This window comes from Elephas maximus, chromosome 7, assembly GCF_024166365.1.
Source record: "Elephas maximus indicus isolate mEleMax1 chromosome 7, mEleMax1 primary haplotype, whole genome shotgun sequence".
Classification (NCBI taxonomy): Eukaryota; Metazoa; Chordata; class Mammalia; order Proboscidea; family Elephantidae; genus Elephas; species Elephas maximus.
Window position 1 is genome coordinate 56,603,548 of NC_064825.1, and position 27,275 is coordinate 56,630,822.

Consider the following 27,275-nt stretch of genomic DNA (forward strand, 5'->3'; position numbering starts at 1 on the left):
GTTATGTAAAGATGTAGTTTAGCAGTTATGCAATGATGTAATTTGGACTTTGTGTAATAATGTAGTAACCCTCCCCTTTGTGATATATTGTAACCACATCCACGAAGTGATCTGATGTGATCAGCCAGTCAGTTGTAAGTGATGTTTCCTCAGATGTGTGGCCCACATCCAATACGTATGGATGTTCTGGCTAAGCTCACTGGCTTTTGTTTGCTCGAGATCCTGCATCCAGATTGTCATATTCTGAACTCCAGTTTTTGTTACTTGAAACAGCAGCCTGTCATATATCCAGTGACCTTGGGTTAGTCACGCTCTGCAGCTACATGAGTCAGGAAAAGCCTCCGGCCTGACACCTGCTCCACAGTCTTGGGCCTTGTCAGCCTCTATAACTGTGTGAGTCATTTCCTTGAGACAAATCTCTCTCTCTTCATATATACTTCACTGATTTTGTTTCTCTAGAGAATCCAGCCTAAGACATTTGGTACCAAGAGTGGTTCTAGAGAAAGAAAATTTTAAGGATTAGTTTTCTGAACTGATTCTCAAGTCCTGTTAGTCTAAAAGATGTTGATGACTCTGCTTCCAGTGGTAAAGAGGGTACTGCTACTACATCATGTGAGGTGACAACAGAAATACAGAAAATGTCACCCCCCAATAGATTGAGTATTGGTGAGAGCCAAGGCTCTGGTTGATCGCATGCTTGATACTTTTCTACAATTTTGTCAGAATGAGAAGTATAAGGAAACTGGTGGCTGGTCCTCCTTTTGCAAGACACAGTGGTGACAAAAAGAAATCAGCTCAGATCTTCAGAGTCATATCTTCAGCACTATTTAAATTGCCTCAAAGTTGTCACTTGTGCCCTGAAAGAAAGCCTTATTTCTTGAAGTAATGGAGCTAATATGGCCAAAAACCAAGCCCAGAGCCTTATGGTAAAAGTGACTGAACTACAGTGTCAACAGAATTACCAACCTCAAATGATGTATGAAGTTAAGGTGAGGGAATTGATTGGGAAGAAATCGGATCCTAAAATTTGGAATGGGGTCATATGGGAAGATGATCAGGAAAATGAGGACACTGAGCCCCTAAATTCTGTTGAATCATTCCTGCCAGCAGAACCAGCCCTCTCACTCTCATCTGAAGAGATGTCTGCTAAGCCAACCTCCCAGATAAAGACATTAACACTTCTACCCCCATCTGATGAGATTAAGCTAGCTCTATCTGAAGAATCTTTATCTAAGTCATCACTTGATGCAGCATCTAAGTCATCACTTGAGGCAGCATCTGAGTCATCTCTGGGGCATAGCCTGAGGCAGATGCCTTACAAGACATTGCTGAATGTTCTCAGAACACATCCCCTACCACCCATTTTTGTTTCTAGAAGAATAACCAGGCTTAAGTCCCAATGAGTCCCAAAAGGTGAAATACAAAATGTGACCCAGGAGGAGGTATGCTACACTCCAAATGAACTACTTTCGATTTCTAATATTTACAAACAGAAACCTGGGAATATGTGTGGAAATAACTATGAAGAGTGCTGGATACTTGTGCGAAGAACATAAAGTTGGATCAGTCAGAGCTTATTGATGTGTGCCCAATAAGCACAGATTTTTCGTTCAATATTTCAGCTTGAAAGATTAGGTAAGTATCTAATAGTTTATTTGGTACATTAGCTGAAGCGTGTATTCTGTGGTGGCCTACACTAAATCACACTGAAGTTCAAGACCTACCTTGGCATACTGTAGAAGAAAGTATCCAAAGACTTAGGGATACTAGCACCTTAGAGTGAATTCATCAGGTTAAACCCACACACCCATACATGGAGTGCCCAATGAAGATACACCTTTAACCACAATGTTGAGTAACAATTTTATGAAGGGTATCCCCAGTATCCCTAAAGACAGCTGTGATTTCTATATAATGCAAATCATATCTGACAGGGGGAACAGCACTAACTGAATTAGGGCACCTAATTACAATGGGGTTGATAGGACCCCGTGGTGGTATGAAATAAGTAGCAGCACTCTATGGACAAATACGAAGTGGGTGTGGTTACTGTAATGAACAGCAGAAAAAAAGCAGTAATCAGAGTAATCTGATTTTTCTGGACTTAAGGAATTGGCTAATTAGTCATGGTGTCCTTTGGAGTGGAATAGATGAAAAATCTACTAAATATCGACTTGATTTGTACAAGTGGAAGGATTCTAGGTCAAGCGAACAGTTTAACTCAAATCACCAACATAAAGAGTCATAGTCCTTGAGTCAGTTCCTAGACTTGAGCCAGTTCACAGGCCTACAACACTTTGAATGAAGGGGTAGTCAGGACCCCTTGAGGAACGACCCCACAGTTCTACCAAAAATTTATACTGTTAATCTTTCTCCCAGCTTTTCCAAAGGGATCTATAGCCATTTACTAGAGTGACAGTTTTTTGGAGAAAAAGAAATAATCAGACTTTTCAGGGATTACTGGATACTGAATCTGAACTGACATTAAATCCAGGAGACTTAAAATGTCACTCTGGCCCACCAGTCAGATGGGGACCTATGGAGGTCAGGTTATTAATGGAGTCTTTGCTCGTGCTCACCTCACAGAGGGTACATTGGGTCCTGAAACATTCCTGTAGTGATTTCCCCTGTTCCAGAATGCATAACTGGAATAGATACAGCAACTGCCAGAACCTTCACACTGGATTTCTGACAAGTGTAGTAAGGGATATTATGGTAAGAAAAGCAAAATGGAAGGCATTAGAACTGTCCATAGACAGGAAAACAGTAAACCAAACACAATACTGCATTCCTGTAGGACTGCATAGATTTTTATAGCTACCATCAAGGATTTGAAGAATGCAGGGGTGGTGATTCCCACCAGATCCCCATTCAACTCGTCTATTTCACCTGTGCAAAAAACAGATGGATCTTGGAGAATGACAGTGGATTATCATAAACTTAACAAGGTGGTGACCCCAATTGCAGCTGCTGTTCCAGATGAGGTTATCATTGCTTGCATAAATTAATACATATCCTGGTACCTGATATGCATATACTGATCTGCCAAAGCCTTTTCTAAATTCCAGTTTCAAAGGACCCCCAGAAGCAGTATGCCTTCAACTGGCAAGGCCAGCAATACACTTTCACTGTCCTACAGGGAGTATACTGACTCTCTAGCCCTGTGTCATAATTTAGTCTGCAGAGACCTTGATTTCCTTTCCCTTCCACAAGATATCACACTAGTCCATTACATTACTGATATCATTCCAATTGGACCTAATAAGGAAGAAGTGTCAATGACTCTGATCTTGGTGGCAAAACATTCACATGCTGGAGGGTGAGAAATTAATCTAAAAAATTCAGGCCCCTTCCACCTAAGTGAAATTTCTAGGGGTCCAGTGGTGTAGAGAATGCTAAGATATTCCTTCTACAGTGGAGGATAAGTTATTGCATCTAGCCCCTTCCACAACTAAAAATGAGGCACAATGTCTGATGGCCACTTTGGATTTTGGAGGCAACATATCTCATTTGGGTGTGCTATTCTGCCCTGTTTATCAAGTGACTTGAAAATCTGCTAGCTTGGAGTAAGGCTTAGAATAACAGAAAGCCCTGAAATAGGTTAAGTCTGCTGTGCAAGTCCCTCTGCAACTTGGGCCATACTATTCAACTGATCCAATGGTGCTTAAAGTGTCGGTGTCAGTTAGAGGAGTTGTTTAGACTCTCTGGCAGGCCCCTCTTGGTGAGTCACAGCATAGATACTTAGGATTTTAGAGCAAAGTCGCACCATTCTATGCAGACAACAACTCTCCTTTTGAGAAACGACTTTTTGCTTGTTACTGGGACTTAATAGAAACTGAACACTTAATCACGAGCCCCCAAGTCACCAAGAAGCTTGAGCTGTCCATCATGAACTGAGTGCTGTATGGCCCAAAGAGCCAAAAAGTTGGACATGCACAGCAGCACTCCATTATTAAATGGAAGTGGTAAATACTAGATCAGGCCCAAGCAGGACCTGAAGGCACCAGCAAGTTGCGTGAGGAAGTAGCCCAAATGCCCATGGTCTTCTCTCCTGTCATATTACCTTCCATCTCCTAGTCTGTACCTATGGCCTCATACAGAGTTCCTTATGATCAGTTGAGTGAGGAAGAGGAAACTCATGCTTGGTTTACAGTTTGTTCTACAGGATATGAGGGCACCACTTGAAAGTGGACAGCAGCAGCACTATTGCCCCTTTCTGGAAATGTCCTGAAGGGCAGTGCTGAAGGAAATCCTCTCAATGGGCAGACCTTTGACCAGTGCCTCTGGTTGTTCACTTTGCTTGGAAGGAGAAATGGGCAGATGTGCAATCCTATACTGATTCCTAAGCTATGGTTAATGGTTTGGCTGGATGGTCAGGGACTTGGAAGGAACATGGTTGGAAAACTGGAGACAGGGAGGTATGGTGAAGAGTCATGTGGATAGACCTCTCTGAATGGGCCAAAGAAGTGAAGATATTTGTGTCTCATGTGACTATTCACCATAGAATGACATTGGCAAAGGAGGATATTAACAATTGATTTGAGGATTGGATGATGCTTTCTGTGGAAGCCCATCATCCTCTTTCCTGTCACTCCCATCATTCCCCAATGGGATCATTAAGGAAGTGGCCATGGTGGCAGAGACCAGGATTTTCCAAGGGCTCAGCAGCATACACTTCCACACACCAAGGCTGTCTTGGCTAGAGCCACTGCTGAGTGCCGGATCTGTCAGCTACAGAGACCAACACTGACTTCCCGATATAGCACCATTCCTTCAGGTGATCAGCCAGCAATTGGTGGCAGGTTGATTACATTGAACTGCTTCCATCATGGAAAGGGCAGAATTTTGTTCTCACTGGAATAGACACTCTGGATATCAATTTGTCTTCCCTGCATGTAATACTTCTTCCAAAACTATCATCTGTGGACTCACAGAATGCCTTATGCACTGTCATAGTATCCCACACAGCATCACCTCAGATCCAAGGACTCACTTCACAGCAAATGCCATGGGATTCACTAGTCTCACTCTGTTCCCCATCATCCTGAAGCAGCTGGCTTGATAGAATGAAGGAATGGCCACCTGAAGATATAAATTTGGCACCAGTTAGGTGGCAGTACCTTGAAAGTTGGGTCAGTGTTCTTCAGGGATACATATGTGTTCTAAATCAATGTCCAATATATTGTTCTGTTTTTCCCATAGCCAGGATTCATGGGTCCAAGAATCAAGGGGTTTAAATGCAGTGTGGCACAACTCACTATTAACCTTAATGACCCACTCACAAAATTTTTGAATCCTATCTCCATGACCCTATGTTCTGAGGGTCTAGAGGTCTTAGTTCTAAAGGAAGGAATGTCACCAGGAGACACTACACTGATTCCATTGAACTGGAAGTTAAAAATGCCACCTGACCAGTTTGAGCTACTCATGCCTCTGTATCCACAGGCAAAGAAAGGAGTTACTGTATTGGTTGGTGTGATTGATCCTGATTACTAAGGGGAAATAGAATTGATATTAGATTATGGAGGTAAAGAAAAGTATGTCTGTAATACAGGATATCCTTTAAGACATCTCGTAGTGCTACAATGCCTCATGATTAAGTCAATGTAAAACTGGCAACCCAATTTGGACATGACTACTAATGGTGCACACACTTCAGGAAAGAAACAACCATGTGTCTGATTATGTTAACAATAAGCTTTCTGGTGAACAACTGAATGACAGCACATTAGAAGACTAGACAGACAAAACAGGATCAACATGCTAAGGTACCTTCTAGAAGATTTTGTGAGCTACAGTTTCCTTAAAGATCTCCCCCAAATATGCTGTTGCAAAAGAGATCACCAATAGAATGTGTAATTAAGAGAGAAACTAGAAACCTACTGGAAAATCTTCTCTTCTTCTTAAGTAAATCTTGATGTAAATGTATCTGATTCTATGGGCAGATTTAACTGCTAACCCTCAATAAAGCCAAACTAAGATTGAGAAAGTTTGGTGGAAAGAATAGGAAGGGGAGAAGGTTGGAATATAAGTCTCTTTCCACTTGAGGAAAAAAAAAAAAAAGTGACAGAGGTATGTCCTGAATCAATTAGCTCGTAGTTATTGATAATAAATTTTTTTTCTAAATAATCAGTTTTGAAGACAGTCTTTGAGGTGTCAAATTTTAAGAATTTTAAGAATAATTAAAAGATGGCCTTAATTAAAAAAAAATTACTCAACTCTGTTTTTAAAAAATCCTCATTTTTGATGCATACCACTTTGATATAGTCTGTATGTATGTAGTGTTGAGAGATTTCTTTGGCAAAATAAGAACCTGTTTTTTTTGACAGAGTATGAGTCTCAATGAGTTTTTCTTATAAATTCTAATGTAGATGCAGGAAGAAAACAGATTAATTCAAGGGAAAGTGCAGTACTGCTTCCCACTTTGCTTTTCCCGCCATGGCACAGGTTTATAGTTCCTTTGAAGTCTGCCTACCAGTGGGCAGGAAGAACTCCTTTAAGCAATTAGTTTACAGTCCATTCTCATAATCCGTGGTCAATGAGCCTCTGCTCACTCTTCTCCTCAGTTATAGTTAAGAAATGTTCTCTTGTCCCCAGCAGATAAAACGATGACAATTACCATAATATTGAATTAAGTACTTCACAACATATATTGCACTGAATAATTACTAGAAAACTTCAAATGACACAATCAGGTAAGCAGGAAGCGTATTGCTATATTCCAATATTCATATTCCAAAGGGAATAATCACTGAATTTATTCTGACAACAAATAGTCTTTTAAACATATCCAATGCCAGGTGCATGGATAAATATGAGAAAAAGAAAAATAAATGATCCATGTTCCCTGTATCTGTACATATCAAATATTTGTTTTATAATGCTCGTCTCATTGTCCTGGTTAGTGCAATAAAAGTAATATTGCTGATTTGGTTTTGCTCACCCCAAGGATGTTTCCTGTGCTTGTGTCTTCACACATCAAATCTACAGGAGGATTGTTTAATTAGTTAGAAAAGTCCTAGAACAACTCTTAAAAATGTAAGAAGTTGTGAAGTGTTGTTATGCAAAACTCACAGATACTGCCAACACCATCTCAAAGCTTAGCATGTGTTGGGAGCTTCAGTAGTTTACCTGAGGGCTAGGGGTTTCGACCTATGACTCTTAATTCTTAACCTTTTCATATCCTCCCTTGTCCACATTAATAGCCATTTGGAGAGCAATTATATATCTTACTGTAAAATGAGTTATTCTCTTTGAGCATCAGATTGTATACCTAGTAAGCATAGTTATAGAATTCAATTTTGTAAGATGAATGAATAGCTTTTCTCAGAGATAAATTGTGTTCTAAATTATGTCAGTCCATTGCCTCTCTTGCTGGCATCCCCACTCAGAACAGATTTCTATCTTCCAGTTTCAGTAGACAGTAACAATTCAGGTATTTCCCTTTACCTGATGTATCTGTAGGTACCTATCTTTTTCGGTCTCACACACACACACATACATGGAGACACACACACAGAGCATACACTTCACAGTCACACTGCTAAAAAAAAAAAAAAAAAAAACTAGGCATAGTTAATTCTTCAAATGGTTGTCTCTTTTCAATTCTAATCTTACTGCAACAGCTTCCTCCATGAGAGTTATTCTAGAACACTTAACCTGAAATTCACGTGCTCATATGCAGCCCTTCTACCAGGGCACATTATAGTCTTTTTTATTTTATAGAGTAAAGAACATTTGTTTATTTACTTTCAATATTTTGTTCTTAAATAATTTTGAATTTACAGAAGAGCTGCAAAGGTAGTACAGAGAATACCCATGTATCCTTTACATAACTTCCTCTAATATCAACAACTTCTATAAGCATAGCTACTTAATCAAAACTAAGAAATTAACAGTGATACATTTTTAAATAATTTTATTTATTTCATTGTTGAGAATATACACAACATATACCTATTCAACAATTTGTACATATACAATTCTGTGACATTGATTACATTTTTCAGTTTTATATCTTTAACAATATTTATCTCTATTTGTGTTCATCTTGTTCATAATCCTTCATCATAGAAATAATTGTACCTATCTTATCCACTATGATACTATCAGCACCTAAAAACATGAATGCTTAGCAATATTTACTGAAAAACACATTTAGTCAAATGATTTAGGTATTGTAATAGATTGTGTGACTGCAGATAGTGAAATCTGAAGTGGCTATTATATATATATATATATATATATCAATACTTTTTTTTATTCAGGATTTCACAAGCATTTTAGCTTACTCAGATATGCAGCTCAAAGTCAACCCAGGGTTCTGATTATCAAAATACAGCAAAGCACTACTTCTATCTTTTAACATAAATTAAAATGTACAGAAGGAAAATAGTGGAATTGGACAGAATTTTGTTCTAGTCCTTCATCAAACGAAAGTTTTGGGAATATAAGTCTTCGGGAGTATTATTTAGTTATTCTCTTGTAGACTCTATTTCCTTATCTGGAAACAAAGCGTAATAAAACTTCGACTCCCAATGTAGAGGGATAAGGGAAGCTGAAATTATAGGTGCAAAAATGATTTTACAGTACTGTAAAGTGTAACACAAATAAGAAAGATTACACCTGAACATTGCTACCTGCAGAAGAATTACAGGATTCATAATCAGGATTTTTTTAGAAAAGAGTTGCATACTAAAGCACCTATCTCAAGACAAATGAGTTAAAAGTGTGTGTGACTAAGGCTAAAGTTAATGCCTTCTTGGAAAAAAAAATGTGGAATTTTACAAGACTCTTCAAAATTCAGTTGACTGCATTGGCTAATGTTCATGAAATGGGTTTCCAGAAATCCCCACACTTGATTTATGTTGAGGAGGCATTACAGGTTGCTTTAAAATAGAATTCTCTTCTACTAGTTTCCGAAATGAAAGAATCTATCTTGGAAAATACCTGGGCTGGCAAATCAGATGGCATTGAGGTCAAAGGTAAAGACGTGGAGGACAAAGGCTGTATCCTCAAACTGTAGTGTGAAATGAGGCCTACATGAGATGTTATTTATTGATGACTTTTTTTACTTTTACATTCATTGGACCTTGATCAATACAATGCTGGTGGATGTCAAAAGGCTTATAAACTTCCTTCTAATTCTAACCTTCTTGCGTTTCAGGGTACTTTCAGACTCTTAGATCCATCTATCAGCCCACTAACATGGCTAGAGTCAGAAATTTGAGAAAAAAATAAAAAATTAAAAGAATATATAATTTATATTTCAGTGGTTTATTCCTTAAAAAATATATCCTAAAAACGTGTGGGGAGCTTGAACATATTGACATTACAGAAAAACATTTTATAATATTCAACAACAAACGCTTGGTGTAATTCTCACATTTATCTGATTATGGAAATAAAAATCTAATAATTGAAATGGTGAAGTTATGAAAGCAGAACATATCAGAAATTGAGGATACCTTCAATTCCACATTCAGCTCTGACACATGAATTAGTTGAAACTGCTTGGTTTTACTTTGAGAATATGCACAATAAAGAGATGGAGTCAAGATAGTCTCAGTCCCCTTCCTGACCAGTATTTCATTCAATCTCCATTTCATTGGGAGATTTATTTTGGTGTCTTCAGATTCAGGCTAATCATTCATAATCTCTTTCTGTCAGTGAAAACACTGTGTCCTTTGCTTTGGCTCACTTTTCATGTAAAAGGAAAAACTTGGACTATAAGTATTCAGAACAACATTGTAGAGAAAGTTGTTGCAAGGTCCTAGTTTGACTAATATGTTCTGATTCATCAACTCTTTAGATTATACGTTCTCTGATTGCACTTCTACCTGGACTTTTGCCTCTCCAGGTCATCACCTCAGACTCCAACAGCAATGAAACCTTCCTCTCTATAACAGGCTTCCCAGGCCTTGAGGCTGTGCATGCCTGGCTCTCCATCCCCTTGTGTGGCATGTATGTGGTGTCCCTGGCAGGGAACAGTCTGATCCTCTGAGTGGTTAAGTCAGAGACCTCCCTACACCAGCCTATGTACTATTTCCAGCCCGTGTTTGCAGTGACTGACCTGGGCCTTCCTGCCTCCACAATGCCCATCATGATCACCATCTACATGCTGGATTTCAGACAGGTGGTGGTGGATGTGTGTGTGGCTCAGCTCTTCATCCATGCATTGTCCATCACTGAGTCCTGTGTGCTGCTGACTTTGGCCTTTGACTGTTTTGTGGCCATTATCAGCTCTCTTCGCTGTGGCATCATCCTCAGAAACACTGGGGTTGCCAGAATGGGCTTAGCCATTGCACTGTGCAGTATTGGTCTCCTCATTCTGATCCCCATCATTCTGAAGAGGCTGCCTTACTGCCAGAATCACCTGTTTTCCCACACTTACTGCCTGCACTCTGATGTCATGAAGCTGGCCTGTGGTGACACTCACATCAACAGCACCTATGGCTCCTTGTGGTGCTGTCCACTCAGTACTCATTGTTCTCTCCTATGGGCTAATCTTCCAAACAGTGGTGTCCATCGGCTCAAAGACTGAGTGCATGAAAGCAGAGAATACCAGAAGCATGTTTACCTGTGTTTTATTGACTATGCAAAGGCATTTGACTGTGTGGATCATAACAAACTATGGATAACACTGCGAAGAATGGGAATTCCAGAACACTTAATTGTGCTTATGAGAAACCTTTACAAAGATCAAGAGGCAGTTGTTCGTACAGAACAAGGGGATACTGATTGGTTTAAAGCCAGGAAAGGTGTGTGTCAGGGTTGTATTCTTTCACCACACCTATTTAATCGGTATGCTGAACAAATAATATGGAAGCTGGACTATATGAAGAAGAACGGGGCATCAGGATTGGAGGAAGACTCATTAACAACCTGCATTATGCAGATAACACAACCTTGCTTGCTGAAAGTAAAGAGGACTTGAAGCACTTACTAATGAAGGTCAAAGACCACAGCCTTCAGTATAAAGAAAACAAATATCCTCACAACTGGTCCAATGAGCAACATCATGATAAACGGAGAAAAGACTGAAGTTGTCAAGGATTTCATTTTACTTGGATCCACAATCAACAGCCATGGAAGCAGCACTCAAGAAATCAAAAGACGCATTGCATTGGGCAAATCTGCTGCAAAGGACCTCTTCAAAGTGTTGAAGAGTGAAGATGTCACCCTGAAGACTAAGGTGCGCCTGACCCAAGCCATGGTATTTTCAATCGCATCATATGCATGTGAAAGCTGGACAATGAGTAAGGAAGACCGAAGAAGATTTGACGCCTTTGAAATGTGGTGTTGGCAAAGAATATTGAATATACCATGGACTGCCAAAAGAACGAACAAATCTGTCTTAGAAGAAGTGCAACCAGAATGCTCCTTAGGAGCAAAGATGGCGAGACTGCATCTTACATGCTTTGGACAAGTTGTCAAGGGGGATGAGTCCCTGGAGAAGGACATAATGATTGGTAGAGTACAGGGTCAGCGGAAAAGAGGAAGACCCTCAAGGAGGTGGATTGAGACAGTGGCTGCAACAATGAGCTCAAGCATAACAACGATTGTAAGGATGGCGCAGGACCGGACAGTGTTTCGTTCTGTTGTGCATAGGGTCACTGTGAGTCTGTGGAACCGACTCAACAGCACCTAACAACAACAACAACAGCATGGGCTGATCTTCCAAACAGTGCTGTCCATCAGCTCAAAGGCTGAGTGCATGAAAGCCCTCACCACATTTGTCTCCCACATCTGTGCTGTGCTGCTCTTCTACATTCCCACCATTGCCATGTCCACGATCCACCACCAATTTGCGAAGAGAGCATCCATTTCTAGCCCTGTGCTGCTCTCTTGTCTGCACTATCTCACCCCTCCAGTGCTCAATCCACTTGTTTGCACTATCAAGACCAAGGAGATCCGAGTGAGGATGCTGCGCCTCTTCTGGCCAGGTAAGTGGTATTAGAGACATCCATGGTCATTAAGAATCTGGTGTAGAGAGAAAATGCAGGAGTGCTCTAGTCATAGTGGCAACTCTGAACACACAACAAGTCACATAGGAAGAAAAGAATGTACTGTAAAAACTATTATCCTCTTCCACATGAAGTCCTTTCACTCATAGGAGGAAATTACCCACCTCTTTATTTACTTAGTCTTTCATAAGAGGAATAATTATTAAGAACCTATCTTATGAAATACATTATTACTCACCCTGGAAAAAAATATATATATGTATATATGTTGTTTTTGTTAGGTGCTGTCAAGTCGGTTCCAAATCATGCCAACTCTATGCACAACAGAACAAAACACTGCCTGGTCCTGTGCCATCCTTACAATCGTTATTATGCTTGGGCTCATTGTTGTAGCCACTGTGTCAATCCATCTCCTTGAGGGTCTTCCTCTTTGCCACTGACCCTGTACTTTGCCAAGCATGATGTCCTTCTGCAGGAACTGATCCCTTCTGACGACATGTCCAAAGTATGTAAGATGCAGTCTCTCCATTCTAGCTTCTAAGGAGCATTCTGGTTGTACTTCTTCTAAGGCAGATTTGTTCGTTCTTTTGGCAGTCCATGGTATATTCAATATTCTTTGCCAACACAACAATTCAAAGACATCAATTCTTCTTCAATTTTCGTTATTCATTGTCCAGCCCTCACATACATATGATGCGATTGAAGATACCATGACTTGGGTCAGGTGCGCCTTAGGTTTCAAGGTGACATCTTTGCTCTTCAACACTTTAAAGAGGTCCTTTGCAGCAGATTTACACAATACAATGCATCATTTGATTTCTTGATTGCTGCTTCCATGGCTGTTGATTATGGATCCAAGTAAAATGAAATCCTTGACAACGTCAATCTTTTCTCCGTTTATCATTATGTTGCTCATTGGTCCAGTTGTGAGGGTTTCTTTTCTTTATGTTGAAGTTCAATCTATAGTGAAGGCTGTGGTTTTTGATTTTCATTAATAAGTGCTTCAAGTCCTCTTCACTTTCAGCAAGCAAGGTTGTGTCATCTGCATAATGCAGGTTATTAACGAGTCTTCCTCCAATCCTGACCTCCCGTTCTTCTTCATATAGTCCAGCTTCTTGGATTATTTGCTCAGCACACAATTGAATAGGTATGGTGAAAGACTACAACCCTGACACACACCTTTCCTGACTTTAAACCAATCAGTATCCCCTTGTCCTGCCCAAACAGCTGTCTCTTGATCTATGTACAGATTCTTCATGAGCACAATTAAGTGTTCTGGAATTCCTATTCTTTGCAACGTTGTCCATAATTTGTTACAATCCACACAGTTGAATGCTTTGCATAGTCAATAAAACACAGGTAAACATCCTTCTGGTATTCCGTGCTTTTAGCCAGGATCCATCTGACATCAGCATTGATATCCCTGGTTCCACATCCTCTTCTGAAACCGGCCTGAATTTCTGGCAGTCTCCCATTGATATACTGCTGTAGCCCTTTTTGGATGATCTTCAGCAACATTTTGCTTGCATGTGATATTAATGATATTGTTCTATAATTTCCACATTCAGTTGGATCACCTTTCTTGGGAATAGGCATAAATATGGATCTCTTCCAGTCAGTTGGCCGGGAAGCTGTCGTCCATATTTCCTGGCATAAACAAGTGCGCATCTCCAGTGGTCCATCTGTTTGTTGAAACATCTTTTTTTTTTTTTTTTAATTTTTACTGTGCTATAAGTGAAAGTTTAGGAATCAAGTCAGTCTCTCATACAAAAACCCAAATACACCTTACTACACACTCCCAATTACTCTCCCCCTAATGAGACAGCCCACTCTCTCTCTCCACTCTCTCTTTTCGTGTCCATTTCTCCAGCTTCTAACCCCCTCCACCCTCTCATCTCCCCTCCAGACAGGAGAAGCCAACACAGTCTCAAGTGCCCACCTGATTCAAGAAGCTCACTCCTCACCAGCATCCCTCTCCGACACAGTGTCCAGTCCAATCCATGTCTGAAGAGTTGGCTTCAGGGATGTTTCCTGTCCCGGGCCAACAGAAGGTCTGGGAGCCATGACCAGCAGGGTCATTCTAGTCTCAGTCAGACTATGAGAATTTGGGGTCTGCATCCCACTGCTCTCCTGCTCCCTCAGGGTTCTCTGTTGTGTTCCCTGTCAGGGCAGTCATTGGTTGTAGCCGGGCACCATCTAGTTCTTCTGATCTCAGGATGATGGAGTCTATGATTCATGTGGCCCTGTCTGTCTAGTGGGCTCATAGTCGCCTTGTGTCCTTGGCGTTCTTCATTCTCCTTTGGTCCAGGTGGGTTGAGACCAATTGATGCATCTTAAATGGCGGTTTGCTAGTGTTTAAGACCCCAGACACCACTCTTCAAAGTGGGATGCAGAATGTTTTCTTAATAGATTTTATTATGCCAATTAACTTAGATGTCACCCTGAAACCATGGTCCCCAGACCCCTGCCCCTGCTGTGCTGGCCTTCGAAGCATTCAGTTTATTCAGGAAACTTCTTTGCTTTTGGTTTAGTCCAATTGTGCTGACCTCCCCTGTATTGTGTGCTGTCTTTCCCTTCACCTAAAGTAGTTTTTATCTACTATCTAGTTAGTGAATACCCCTCTCCCACCCTCCCTCCCTTCCCCCTCTCATAACCACAAAAGAATGTTTTCTTCTCAGTTTAAACTATTTCTCAAGTTTTTATAATAGTGGTCTTATACAACATTTGTTCCTTTGCAACTGACTAATTTCACTCAGCATAATGCCTTTCAGGTTTCTCCCTGATATGAAATGTTTCACAGATTCCTCACTATTCTTTATTGATGCATAGGATCCCATTCTGTGAATATACCATAATTTATTTATCCATTCATCTGTTGATGGGTACCTTGGTTGCTTCCATCATTTTGCTATTGTAAACAGTGCTGTAATAAGCATGGGTGTGCATATATCTGTTCGTGTAAAGGCTCTTATTTCTCTAGGATATATTCCAAGGAGTGGGATTGCTGGATCCTATGGTAGTTCTATTTCTAGCTTTTTAAGAAAGCGCTGAATCGATTTCCAAAGTGGTTGAACCATTTGACATTCCCACCAGCAGTGTAGAAGTGTTCCAGTCTCTCCACAGCCTCTCCAACATTTATTATTTTGTTTTTTGGATTAATGCCAGCCTTGCTGGAGAGAGATGAAATCTCATGGTAGTTTTGATCTGCATTTCTCTTATGGCTAATGATCATGAACATTTCCTCATATATCTGTTAGCTACCTGAACGTCTTCTTTAGTGAATTGTCTATTCATATCCTTTGCCCATTTTTTAATTGGGCTGTTTGTCTTTTTGCAGTTGAGTTTTTGCAGTATCATGTAGATTTTAGATAATAGGCACTGATCAGAAATGGCATAGCTCAAAACTTTTTCCCAGTCTGTAGATAACCTTATTACTCTTTTGGTGAAGTCTTTGCATGAGCATAGGTGTTTGATTTTTAGGAGCTCCCAGCTATCTAGTTTTTCTTTTGCATTCTTTATAATGTTTTGTATACTGTTTATGCCATGTATTAGGGCTGCCAACGTTGTCCCTATTTTTTCTTCCATGATCTTTATCATTTTAGATTTTATATTTAGGTCTTTCATTCATTTTGAGTTAGTTTTTGTGCATGGAGTGAGGTATGGGTCTTGTTTCATTTTTGTTGCAGATGGATATCCAGTTATGCCAGCACCATTTGTTAAAAAGACTGTATTTTCCCCATTTAACTGTTTTGGGACCTTTGTCAAATATCAACTGATCGTATGCAGATGGATTTATGTCTGAATTCTCAATTCTGTTCCATTGGTCCATGTATCTGTTGTTGTACCAGTACCAGGCTGTTTTGACTACTGTGGCAGTATAATAGGTTCTAAAATCAGGTAAAGTAAGGCCTCCCACTTTGTTCTTCTTTTTCAGTAATGCCTTGTTTATCTGGGGCCTCTTTCCTTTCCACATGAAGTTGGTGATTTGCTTCTCCATCTCATTAATGAATGTCGTTGGGATTTGGATCAGAATTGCATTAAATGTATAGATCGCTTTTGGTAGAATAGACATTTTTAAAATGTTAAGTCTTCCTATCCAGGAGCAAGGTATGTCTTCCACTTATTTAAGTCTCTTTTGGTTTCTTGCAGAAGTGTACTGTAGTTTTCTTTTTTTTTTTATTTATTAACTTTTATTAAGCTTCAAGTGAACATTTACAAATCCAATCAGTCTGTCACATCTAAGTTTACATACATCTCACTCCCTACTCCCACTTGCTCTCCCCTTCTTGAGTCAGCCCTTTCAGTCTCTCCTTTCGTGACAATTTTGCCGGCTTCTCTCTCTCTCTATCCTCCCATCCCCCCTCCAGACAAGAGTTGCCAACACAATCTCAAGTGTCCACCTGATATAATTAGCTCACTCTTCATCAGCATCTCTCTCCCACCCGCTGACCCGTCCCTTTCATGTCTGATGAGTTGTCTTCGGGGATGGTTCCTGTCCTGTGCCAACAGAAGGTCTGGGGACCATGGCCGCCAGGATTCCTCTAGTCTCAGTCAGACCATTAAGTTTGGTCTTTTTATGAGAATTTGGGGTCTGCATCCCACTGCTCTCCTGCTCCCTCAGGGGTCCTCTGCTGTGCTCCCTGTCATGGCAGTCATCGATTGTGGCCGGGCACCAACTAGTTCTTCTGGTCTCAGGATGATGTAGGTCTCTGGTTCACGTGGCCCTTTCTGTCTCTTGGGCTCTTAGTTGTCGTGTGGCCTTGGTGTTCTTCATTTTCCTTTGCTCCAGGTGGGTTGAGACCAATTGATGCATCTTAGATGGCCGCTTGTTAGCATTTAAGACCCCAGATGCCACATTTCAAAGTGGGATGCAGAATGATTTCATAATACAATTATTTTGCCAATTGACTTAGAAGTCCCCGCAAACCATGTTCCCCAGACCCCCGCCCTTGCTCCACTGACCTTTGAAGCATTCATTTTATCCCAGAAACTTCTTTGCTTTTGGTCCAGTCCAATAGAGCTGACCTTCCCTGTATTGAGTGTTGTCTTTCCCTTCACCCAAAGCATTTCTTATCTACTGATTAATCAATAAAAAACCCTCTCCCACCCTCCCTCCCTCCCCCCCTCATAACCACAAAAGTATGTGTTCTTCTCAGGTTTACTATTACTCAAGATCTTATAATAGTGGTCTTATACAATATTTGTCCTTTTGCCTCTGACTAATTTCGCTCAGCATAATGCCTTCCAGGTTCCTCCATGTTATGAAACGTTTCAGAGATTCGTCACTGTTCTTTATCGATGTGTAGTATTCCATTGTGTGAATATACCACAATTTATTTACCCATTCATCCGTTGATGGACACCTTGGTTGCTTCCAACTTTTTGCTATTGTAAACAGAGCTGCAATAAACATGGGTGTGCATATATCTGTTTGTATGAAGGCTCTTGTATCTCTAGGGTATATTCCTAGGAGAGGGATTTCTGGGTTGTATGGTAGTTCTATTTCTAACTGTTTAAGATAATGCCAGATAGATTTCCAAAGTGGTTGTACCATTTTACATTCCCACCAGCAGTGTATAAGAGTTCCAATCTCTCCGCAGCCTCTCCAACATTTATTATTTTGTGTTTTTTGGATTAATGCCAGCCTTGCTGGTGTGAGATGGAATCTCATCTTAGTTTTAATTTGAATTTCTCTAATGGCTAATGATCGTGAGCATTTTCTCATGTATCTGTTGGCTGCCTGAATATCTTCTTTAGTGAAATGTGTGTTCATATCCTTTGCCCACTTCTTGATTGGGTTGTTTGTCTTTTTGTGGTTGAGTTTTGACAGAATCATGTAGATTTTAGAGATCAGGTGCTGGTCGGAGATGTCATAGGTGAAAATTCTTTCCCAGTCTGTAGGTGGTCTTTTTACTCTTTTGGTGAAGTCTTTAGATGAGCATAGGTGTTTGATTTTTAGGAGCTCCCAGTTCTCGGGTTTCTCTTCATCATTTTTGTTAATGTTTTGTATTCTGTTTATGCCTTGTATTAGGGCTCCTAGGGTTGTCCCAATTTTTACTTCCATGATCTTTATCGTTTTAGTCTTTATGATTAGGTCTTTGATCCACTTGGAATTAGTTTTTGTGCATGGTGTAAGGTATGGGTCCTGTTTCATTTTTTTGCAAATGAATATCCAGTTATGCCAGCACCATTTGTTAAAAAGGCTTTCTTTTCCCCAGTTAATTGACACTGGTCCTTTGTCAAATATCAGCTGCTCATACGTGGATTGATCTATGTCTGGGTTCTCAATTCTGTTCCATTGGTCTATGTGCCTGTTGTTGTACCAGTACCAGGCTGTTTTGACTACTGTGGCTGTATAATAGGTTCTGAAATCAGGTAAAGTGAGACCTCCCACTTTCTTCTTCTTTTTCAGTAGTGCTTTGCTTATCCGGGGCTTCTTTCCCTTCCATATGAAATTGGTGATCTGTTTCTCTATCCCCTTAAAATATGACATTGGAATTTGGATCGGAAGTGCTTTAAATGTATAGATGGCTTTTGGTAGAATAGACATTTTACTATGTTAAGTCTTCCTATCCATGAGCAAGATATGTTTTTCCACTGAAATATGTCCTTTTGAATTTCTTGTAGTAGAGCTTTGTAGTTTTCTTTGTATGGGTCTTTTACATCCTTGGTAAGATTTATTCCTAAGTATCTTATCTTCTTGGGGGCTACTGTGAATGGTATTGATTTGGTTATTTCCTCTTCGGTGTTCTTTTTGTTGATGTAGAGGAATCCAAGTGATTTTTGTATGTTTATTTTATAACCTGAGACTCTGCCAAACTCTTCTATTACTTTCAGTAGTTTTCTGGAGGATTCCTTAGGGTTTTCTGTGTATATAATCATGTCATCTGCAAATAGTGATAACGTTACTTCTTCCTTGCCAATCCGGATACCTTTTATTTCTTTGTCTAGCCTAATTGCCCTGGCTAGGACTTCCAGCACGATGTTGAATAAGAGCGGTGATAAAGGGCATCCTTGTCTGGTTGCCGTTCTCAAGGGAAATGCTTTCAGGTTCTCTCCATTTAGAGTGATATTGGCTGTTGGCTTTGCATAGATGCCCTTTATTATGTTGAGGAATTTTCCTTCAATTCCTATTTTGGTAAGAGTTTTTATCATAAATGGGTGTTGGACTTTGTCAAATGCCTTTTCTGCATCAATTGATAAGATCATGTGGTTTTTGTCTTTTGTTTTATTTATGTGATGGATTACATTAATGGTTTTTCTGATATTAAACCAGCCTTGCATACCTGGTATAAATCCCACTTGATCAGGGTGAATTATTTTTTTGATGTGTTGTTGGATTCTATTGGCTAGAATTTTGTTGAGGATTTTTGCATCTATGTTCATGAGGGATATAGGTCTATAATTTTCTTTTTTTGTAATGTCTTTACCTGGTTTTGGTATCAGGGAGATGGTGGCTTCATAGAATGAGTTGGGTAGTATTCCGTCATTTTCTATGCTTTGGAATACCTTCAGAAGTAGTGGTGTTAACTCTTCTCTGAAAGTTTGGTAGAACTCTGCAGTGAAGCCGTCCGGGCCAGGGCTTTTTTTTGTTGGGAGTTTTTTAATTACCTTTTCAATCTCTTTTTTTGTTATGGGTCTATTTAGTTGTTCTACTTCTGAATGTGTTAGTTTAGGTAGGTAGTGTTTTTCCAGGAATTCATCCATTTCTTCTAGGTTTGCAAATTTGTTAGAGTACAGTTTTTCATAATAATCTGAAATGATTCTTTGAATTTCAGTTGGTTCTGTTGTGATGTGGTCCTTCTCGTTTCTTATTCAGGTTATTTGTTTCCTTTCCTGTATTTCTTTAGTCAGTCTAGCCAATGGTTTCTCAATTTTGTTAATTTTTTCAAAGAACCAGCTTTTGGCTTTGTTAATTCTTTCAATTGTTTTTCTGTTCTCTAATTCATTTAGTTCAGCTCTAATTTTTATTATTTGTTTTCTTCTGGTGCCTGATGGATTCTTTTGTTGCTCACTTTCTATTTGTTCAAGTTGTCAGGAGAGTTCTCTGATTTTGGCTCTTTCTTCTTTTTGTATGTGTGCATTTATCGCTATAAATTGGCCTCTGAGCACTGCTTTTGCTGTGTCCCAGAGGTTTTGATAGGAAGTATTTTCATTCTCGTTGCTTTCTAAGAATTTCCTTATTCCCTCCTTGATGTCTTCAATAACCCAGTCTTTTTTCAGAAGGGTATTGTTCATTTTCCAAGTATTTGATTTCTTTTCCCTAGTTTTTCTGTTATTGATCTCTAGTTTTATTGCCTTGTGGTCTGAGAAGATGCTTTGTAATATTTAGATGTTTTGGACTCTGCAAAGGTTTGTTTTATGACCTAATATGTGGTCTATTCTAGAGAATGTTCCATGTGCGCTAGAAAAAAAAGTATATTTTGCAGCAGTTGGGTGGAGAGTTCTGTATAAGTCAATGAGGTCAAGTTGGTTGATTGTTGTAATTAGATCTTCCGTGTCTCTATTGAGCTTCTTACTGGATGTCCTGTTCTTCTCCGAAAGTGGTGTGTTGAAGTCTCCTACTATAATTGTGGAGGTGTGTACCTCACTTTTCAATTCTGTTAAAATTTGATTTATGTACCTTGCAGCCCTGTCATTGGGTGCATAAATATTTAATATGTTTATGTCTTCCTGATCAATTGTCCCTTTTATCATTATATAGTGTCCTTCTTTATCCTTTGTGGTGGATTTAAGTCTAAAGTCTATTTTGTCAGAAATTAATATTGCTACTCCTCTTCTTTTTTGCTTATTGTTTGCTTGATATATTTTTTTCCATCCTTTGAGTTTTAGTTTGTTTGTGTCTCTAAGTCTAAGGTGTGTCTCTTGTAGGCAGCATATAGATGGATCGTGTTTCTTTATCCAGTCTGTGACTCTCTGTCTCTTTATTGGTGCATTTAGTCCATTTACATTCAGGGTAATTATAGATAAATAAGTTTTTAGTGCTGTCATTTTGATGCCTTTTTATGTGTGTTGTTGACAATTTCATTTTTCCACATACTTTTTTGTGCTGAGGCGTTTTTCTTAGTAAATTGTGAGATCCTCATTTTCATAGTGTTTGACTTTATGTTAGTTGAGTCGTTACGTTTTTCTTGGCTTTTATCTTGAGTTATAGAGTTGTTATACCTTTTTGTGGTTACCTTGTTATTTACCCCTATTTTTCTAAGTAAAAACCTAACTTGTATTGTTCTATATCACCTTGTATCACTCTCTATATGGCAGTTCAATGCCTCCTGTATTTAGTCCCTCTTTTTGATTATTTTGATCTTTTACCTATTGAATTCCATGATTCCCTGTTATGTGTATTTTTTTTAATTAATCTTAATTTGTTTGTTTTTGTGATTTCCCTATTTGAGTTGATATCAGGACGTTCTGTTTTGTGACCTTGCGTTGTGCTGATATCTGATATTATTGGTTTTCTAACCAAACAATATCCTTTAGTATTTCTTGTAGCTTTGGTTTGGTTTTTGTAAATTCTCTAAACTTGTGTTTGTCTGTAAATATCTTAATTTCACCTTCATATTTCAGAGAGAGTTTTGCTGGATATATGATCCTTGGCCGGCAGTTTTTCTCCTTCAGTGCTCTGTATATGTCATCCCATTCCCTTCTTGCCTGCACGGTTTCTGCTGAGTAGTCTGAACTTCTTCTTATTGATTCTCCCTTGAAGGAAACCTTTCTTTTCTCCCTGGCTGCTTTTAAAATTTTCTGTTTATCTTTGGTTTTGGTAAGTTTGATGATAATACCTCTTGGTGTTTTTCGTTTTGGATCAATCTTAAATGGAGTTCGATGAGCATCTTGGATAGATATCCTTTCGTCTTTCATGATGTCAGGGAAGTTTTGTGTCAGGAGTTCTTCAACTATTTTCTCTGTGTTTTCTGTCCCCCCTCCCTGTTCTGGGACTCCAATCACCCGCAGGTTATCCTTCTTGATAGAGTCCCACATGATTCTTAGGGTTTCTTCATTTTTTTTAATTCTTTTATCTGATTTTTTTTCAGCTATGTTGGTGTTGATTCCCTGGTCCTCCAGATGTCCCAGTCTGCATTCTAATTGCTCGAGTCTGCTCCTCTGACTTCCTAGTGCGTTGTCTAATTCTGTTATTTTATTGTTAATCTTTTGGATTTCTACATGCTGTCTCTCTATGGATTCTTGCAACTTATTAATTTTTCCACTATGTTCTTGAATAATCTTTTTGAGTTCTTCAACAGTTTTATCAGTGTGTTCCTTGGCTTTTTCTGCAGTTTGCCTTATTTCATTTGTGATGTCTTAAAGCATTCTGTAAATTAGTTTTTTATATTCTGTATCTGATAATTCCAGGATTGTACCTTCATTTGGGAAAGATTTTGATTCTTTTGTTTGGGGGGTTGGAGAAGCTGTCATGGTCTGCTTCTTTAAGTGGTTTGATATGGATTGTTGTCTCCGAGCCATCACTGGGAAACTAGTTTTTCCAGAAAATCCGCTAAAAAAAAATGCAGTCAGATCCCTATCAGAGTTCTCCCTCTGGATCAGGCTATTCGGATGTTAATGAAGCCACCTGGGGAGGGTGGGGGAGGGAACAGAGAGATAGGAGAGTAGCACCTCAGAATATAGCCAGAGTTGCTTTTCTTGTTTGGAATGACTATTGTATCTGAGATTCCCGTGGGCGCGTAGCCTATGTGTGCTGGCTGTGTGGATATTGCCCCCGGGGGGTCTGGCCCGCTGAAGTCAGGGTCAGATCCTCCGCTTCCAGCCCCACGCCCAGCGTGAAGGCTCCCCTGCTGGGACAGTGCACTCTCGACTCCAAAATCAGTCGCTGCCTCCCGGGGACTTCTCGTCCCTCTAGCCGCATTGCCGTGCCGCCCCCGCGAACCAGATGGGTTGCCTCCCAGGGTTAGTTCAGTTGGGTGGAGCAGCTCCCCGTGCTTGTGCCGTGACCGAGTGTCCTGGCTGGGACGCTGTTCTCCCTGCTCCAATACCAGTCGCTGCCTCCCAGGGACTTCTTCTACCGGCTGCGTCGCACGCCGCCCGCACGACCTAACTGGGCCCCCTCCCGGGGTTAGTTCAGGGGGGTGGAGCATCTCTCCGTGTTTATGCTGTACCTGCGTCCATTCCAAATCCCGGCGGGATGGTTCCCTGGCTGGGACGCTGCTCTCCCCGTTCCAAGACCGGTCACTGCCTCCCGGGGACTTCTTCTACCGGCTGCGTCCCACGCCGCCCGTGGAACCGGCTGGTCCCCCTCCCGGAGTTAGTTCAGGGGGATGGAGCAGCTCTCTGTGCTTGTGCCATACCTGACTGGTACGCTGGCTCCAGGCTCTGGAAGCAATCGCTGCTTCCCCGTATTAGTTCGTTCTCCGTCTCTAAATCTGTGTTTGGTGTTCAGGGTTCGTAGATTGTTATGTATGTGATCGATTCACTTGTTTTTCCGTGTCTTTGTTGTAAGAGGGATCCGAGGTAGCGTCTGCCTAGTCCGCCATCTTGTAGTTTTCTTTTTATAATTCTTTTACATCTCTGGTAAGATTTATTCCTAAGTGTTTTATCTTCTTGGGGGCTACTGTAAATGGCATTGATTTGGTGATTTCCTCGTCGACATTGTTTTTGTTGGTGTAGAGGAATCCAACTGATTTTTGTATGTTTATCTTGTATCCTGGTACTCTGCTGAACTGTTGCATTAGTTTCAGTAGTTTTCTGGAGGACTCCTTAGGCTTTTCTGTGTATAAGATCATGTCATCTGCAAATAGAGATACTTTTACTTCTTCCTTGCCAATCTGGATGCCCTTTATTTCTTTATCTAGCCTAATTGCTCTGGGTAGGACTTCCAGCACAATGTTGAATAAGAATGATGATAAAGGGCATCCTTGTCTGGTTCCTGATCTCAAAGGAAATGTTTTCAGGCTCTCTCCACTTAGGGTGATGTTGGCTGTTGGCTTTGTATAAACACATATAGATGCCGTTTATTACGTTGAGGAATTTTCCTTCTATTCCTATTTTGCTGAGATTTTTTATCATGAAGGAGTGTTGAACTTTGTCAAATGTCTTTTCTGCATCAATGGATAAAATCATGTGATTCTTGTCTTTTGTTTTATTTATGCGGTGGATTACATTAATTGTTTTTCTAATGTTGAACTATCCCTGCATAACTGGTATGAATCCCACTTGGTCATGGTGAATTATTTTTTTGCTATGTTGTTGAATTCTATTGGCTAGAATTTTGTTGAAGGTTTTCGCATCTACATTCATGAGGGATATAGGTCTCTAATTTTCTTTTCTTATGGTATCTTTACCTGGTTTTGGTATCAGGGATATGCTGGCTTCATATAATGAGTTTGGTAGTATTCCGTCCTTTTCTATGCTCTGAAACACCTTTAGCAGTAGTGGTGTTAACTCGTCTCGGAAAGTTTGGTAGAACTCTGCAGTGAAGCGCTCTGGGCCAGGACTTTTTTTGGTTGGGAGTTTTTTGATTACCTTTTCAATCTCTTATTTTGTTATGGGTCTATTTAGTTGTTCTACCTCTGTTTGGATTTGGTTTTTTACCTCTGTTTGTGTTAGTTAGGTAGGTAGTGTGTTTCTAGAAATTCATCCATTTCTTCTAGGTTTTCAAGTTTGTTTGAGTATAGTTTTTCGTAGTAATCTGATATGATTCTTTTAATTTCAGTTGGGTCTGTTGTAATATCACCCATCTCATTTCTTATCTGGGTTATTTGCTTCCTCTCCTGTTTTTCTTTTGTCAGTTCAGCCAGTGGTTTATCAATTTTGTTGATTTTTTCAAAGTCCAGCTTTTGGTCTTCTTAATTCTTTCAGTTGGTTTTCTGTTTTCTATTTCATTTAGTTCAGCTCTAATTTTTATTGTTTGTTTTCTTCTGGTGTCTGTGGGTTTCTTTTGTTGCTCTCTTTCTATTTGTTCAAGTTGTAGGGATAATTCCTTGATTTTGCGCCTTTCTTCTTTTTGGATGTGTGCATTTACTGATGTAAATTGGTCTCTGAGCACCGCTTTTGCTGTGTCTCAAAGGTTCTAATAGGAAGTGTTTTCATTCTCATTGGATTCTATGAATTTCTTTATTCCATCCTTAATGTCTTCTATAATCCAGTCTTTTTTGAGCAGGGTGTTATTCAGTTTCCAAGTTTTTGATTTTTTTTCCCTCCTTTTCCTGTTATTGATTTCCACTTTTATGGCTTTACAGTCAGAGAAGATGCTTTGTAATATTTCAATGTTTTGGGTTCTGCTAAGGCTTGCTGTATGACCTAATATGTGGTCTATTCTAGAGAATGTTCCGTGGGCACTACAAAAGAAAGTATAGTTTGTTGCTGTAGGGTGGAGTGTTCTGTATGTGTCTACTAGGTCAAGTTGGCTGTTTGGCATTTAGATCTTCCGTGTCTTTGTTGAGCTTCTTTCTGGATGTCCTGTCCTTCACCGAAAGTGGTGTGTTGAAGTCTCCTACTATTATTGTGGAGCTGTCTATCTCACTTTTCAATGCTGATAGATTTTGGTTTATGTATCTTGCAGCCCTCTCATTGGTGACATAAATATTTAATATTTAATATGGTCATATCTTCTTGGTGTATTGGCCCTTTAATCATTATATAGTGTCCTTCCTTATCCTTTCTGATGGCTTCAACTTTAAAGTCTATTTTGACAGAAATTAATATTGCCACTCCTGCTCTTTTTTGCTTATTGTTTGCTTGATATATTTTTTTCCAGCCTTTGAGCTTTAGTTTGTTCGTGTCTCTAAGTCTAAGGTGTGTCTCTTGTAGGCAGCATATTGATGGATCTTGTTTTTTAATACATTCTGCCGCTCTCTGTATCTTTATTGGTGCATTTAGCCCATTTACATTTAGGTAGTTATGGATAGGTATGAATTATTGCTATCGTTTTGATGTCTTTTTTGTGTGTTGACAGTTTCTTTTTCCCACTTGATTTTATGTGCTGAGTAGATTTTCTTTATATATTGTCCTTTCCTCTTATTTGTCGTTGTAAATTTTGTTTCTCCTGAGTCTGTGTTTTTCCCTTTTATTTTATTTTGATGAGAAAGATAGTTTGTCTCCTTTGGGGCTACCTTATTATTTACACCTATTTTTCCCAATTTTAAACTAACTTTTATTTCTTTGTATTGCCATATTTTCCTCTCCATATGGAGGGTGTATGATTACATTTCTTAGTCCCTCTTTATTATTTTAGTGTTGTCTTCTTTTATATAGTAACTTCGCTGTTACCCTGTTTTGGGATTTTTTTTTTTTTTTATAATCTTGCTTTGTGTTTTGGATTTCCCTGTCTGGGTTGACTTCTGGTTGCTCTGCGCGGTGTTCTAGTCTTGGGTTGATACCTGATATTATTGATTTTCTAACCAAAGAACTCCCTTTAGTATTTCCTGTAGTTTTGGTTTGGTTTTTACGAATTCCCTCAACTTGTGTTTACCTGGAAATATCTTAATTTCACCTTCATATTTAAGAGACAGTTCTGATGGATATAGGATTCTTGGCAGGCAATTTTTTCCTTCCATTTTTTAAATATGTCATCCCATTGCCTTCTCGCCTACATGGTTTCTGCCGAATAGTCTGAGCTTATTCTTATTGGCTCTCCTTTGTAGGTGGCTTTTCTTTTATCCTTCGCTGCTCTTATAATTTTCTCTTCAACTTTGGTTTTGGCAAGTTTGATTATAATATGTCTTGGTGACTTTCTTTTAAGATCTACCTTATGTGGGTTCGATGAGCATCTTGAATAGATATCTTCTCATCTTTCACAATATCAGGGAAGTTTTCTGCCAACAAATTCTTAACAATTTTCTCTGTATTTTCTGTTATCCCTCCCTGTTCTGGTACTCCAATCACTCATAGGTTATTTCTCTTGATAGAGTCCTGCATTATTCTTAAGTTTTCTTCATTTTTTAAAATTCTTTTATCTGGTTTTTCTTCAAATATATTAGTGCCAAGTGATTTATCTTCAAGTTCAGAAATTCTAGCTTCTACTTGCTCAATTCTGCTCTTCTGACTTTCTATTGAGTTATCTAATTCTGTAATTTTATTTTTAGTCTTCTGAATTTCTGATTGCTGTCTGTCTATGGATTTTTCCAGCTTATTAAACTTTTCATTATGTTCCTGAATAATCTTTCTAATTTCTTCAGTTGCTTTATCTGTGTGTTCCTTGGCTTGTTTTGTGTATTGTCTCATTTCCTTCCTGATGTGTTGAAGGGTTCTGTATATTAAACTTTTGTATTCTGCATCTGATAATTCCAGGAATGTGCTTTCATCTAGAAGACCTCTGGATTCTTTGTTATGAGAGCCTATTGAGGTGATCCTGGT

The 27,275-nt window shown here is 39.4% G+C and overlaps 1 pseudogene; it reads left to right on the forward strand.

The window, feature by feature from the left end:
• Positions 1-896: 896 nt before the first annotated feature.
• Positions 897-10,543, forward strand: LOC126079990 (olfactory receptor 51G2-like; annotated as a pseudogene).
• The last annotated feature ends 16,732 nt before the right edge of the window (positions 10,544-27,275 follow it).